At 28.2% G+C, this 2839-nt stretch overlaps 1 protein-coding gene across 1 annotated transcript in view; it reads left to right on the forward strand.

Moving 5' to 3' along the window:
- Positions 1–2839, forward strand: part of LOC106472655 (RNA-binding protein 40-like) — a 38634-nt gene that overhangs the window by 3084 nt on the left and 32711 nt on the right. The window lies entirely within an intron of this gene.

Here is a 2839-nt window from a genome sequence, read left to right on the forward strand (position 1 = left end):
CTGTAGCTTTTTTTCCCCAAAACTTTGTCTTCAAAATAAGGGTGCGTCTTATACACCGGTGCGTCTTGTATTCCAAAAAATATCGTACATTATTTAAGATAGTATTATTATTATTCATAGTATAAAATAAAAACACTATTTATACACAGAATTGAACATCAACAAAATACCTCTATTAAGCTTTAGCAATCTCCAGTCATGTGACTTCTTTGCTTCATAAGACGTATATAATATTCCTATGAATAGAAAAACGACATAAACCTGATGATGACAAAACATTGTACATTTGTTACTGTGTTAAACTTGTAATAAAGTTTTCTTTGTTACTCATTCAACCTGACTCTTAAACTGTAAACTTATCTACCTTATCTCAAGTTATTTTTGTAGTTTTCAAACATATAATTTAACACATAAGTACTTTCACAATTCAAAACAAAAGGAACATTTACAAAAACTAAACTCTCGAACCTATATGTTTACTCTATTACTACATGGTAGTATAATTCTTGTTTTATCCAGTCATACTTAAACTTTCTTTATAGCTCTTTCCAAACCTTTGTTTTATTAATAAATGATCAAACGACTTGATGTGTCACCATAGCAAGGTTTCAACCAAAACCTGTACAAAAACTAAGAGAAACACTTGAAAATCAAGAAATGGATAATGTATTCTCAAGGGGTGATAGTTTCTTTGTAAAAATAGTTATTCTTTGAGAGGGGCAGAAATATTTTAAAACAAAATCAACAAGTACATTGTTTTTTACAAACAAAACTCTGTAGCTGTGCAGAAATGAAAGTATTAACTTTTTTCTTCATGACTCGCTCTAAGTAAGTGTCAGAAGAAGATACAATATCAATTTTAAAATATTTTTGAGTTAAAATATGAAAATACTTAGAATTAACTTTTAAGATTGTCCTAAAATTTGTGACAAAAATATATGAAAAGCTAGAAACAATTCCATTTTCAGTTACAATAATTTTAGTTATTTTGTTCATCCTAAACTGTTGTACATGTAAATGTATTCCACATGCGTAGTAGTACAAAACCTGTAACAACATGAAAATAATACAACTAATAGAATTCCATGAGTTTCTCCCTGCAAATTTTCACAAGGCTAGTGTACCAAAACTACTGAATTTTTGTTGATGATAATGAATGTATTGCTTCATAACACTTTCAAACAATAAATTTGCGTATAAAGTTGATAAAATTTATTACAGTGAAAACATCAACAACAAAATATATAAAAAAACAACTAGTTTCAGCTATAGGTCTACATTATGTGTAACTTAAATGAATATTTCATTGTTAGAAATAAAATTATTTTTCAAAAGACATGCAAATATTAATACATGATGTTTGATGAACAAGACTGGTGTTCATAAATAAAATAAAATAGGGAAATGTTAACTATCGCTAGATGGAGTAGTTATGTTAAACATTTTCAAACAAATGATTCATGAATATTTCATATTATGTTAAATGTTATTATAGATTCATACTTTGAGAAACTGTTACTCAAAACAACGGATCTACCTAGACCTACTAGCACTACTGATAAGTTTATATATATAAATATATTTTTTTACTTATAACTACATACTACCAGTAACTTTAATAACAAAATCAATACGAAAGCTTACAAAATCATTATGAATAACTCTGGTTATAATTCAATGATATGAAAGTTTATATCTTTATTTCTAATAATGTAATTTATATGAAAATACAAATGGTTAAAGGCAAACATATCAAACTTGATAATTAAAATAATTGATATTTGTAAGCAGCATGCTGATTCCCATTCTTTGTCAAGTCATCATTTATACAGACATAGCTCTTGTATTTCTTCTTATTTTGAGCTTCAACAATATGAAAACATCTTTCTGAAAAGTGTTAAAACTTCCAAACAAGTATATGTGACAAGAATTACAGGTGTCATAACCAATGTTAACTTTGATGAAAACAACTAAAGTCTAAAGAACGTACATTATTAATGTCTGGAAGAAAGCCATGGCATGAAAATTTTATTGCAACATTTAATTGATGTTCATGTTGTTGTATGTGTTTAGAAGTAATCAGTTATTGGCTGAGGCTGTAACAGGATTGCTGTAGATTCCAGCTTTGTTAACTTTTTAGTTGAAAAAAAAAAGCATTTATGGTAATTAATAGACCAATTAAATGAAAACACTGACATCTGACATTTCTCTTTGATAATATTGGTTGTTTTTTTATGGTAATTGATAGACCAATTAAATGAAAACACTGACATCTGACATTTCTTATTGATAATATTGGTTGTTTTTTTATGGTAATTAATAGACCAATTAAATGAAAACACTAACATCTGACATTTCTCTTTGATAATATTGTTTGTTTTTTTATTAAATTTGAAAAAAATTGAAGGTGTTCGACCACCTTAGATCTGTTTCCACTTGTACAGCATTATATAGTACAGTTATTTATTTCTGAAAAAATATGCAGAAGGGGTGGAGGATTTGAACCCCCTCTGACATATCCCCCAAATCTACACCTGGTTATATAACATTAGATAATAGTTATTAATTTGTAAAAAAAGTGTGGGGTTTTGCCCCCTAGAACCCTCCACTAAAACCACACTTGAGTGTAAAACATCCAAGAATAGTTTTTAATATCTGAAACATAAAAAATGGATGGAGGTCTGGACTCCCTGGACATTTCCCCCCAAATCTGCACCTTCTTATATAACATTAAAGAATAAAGTTATGCAACTATATATTACAAACATAATACTGTAGAAAAAGAGTAAATTCTGATACGGTTCTACGGTTAACACAAAGCTATCTCGATGTTCGTCTG

This window comes from Limulus polyphemus, unplaced genomic scaffold (genome assembly GCF_000517525.1).
Source record: "Limulus polyphemus unplaced genomic scaffold, Limulus_polyphemus-2.1.2 Scaffold5495, whole genome shotgun sequence".
NCBI lineage: Eukaryota > Metazoa > Arthropoda > Merostomata > Xiphosura > Limulidae > Limulus > Limulus polyphemus.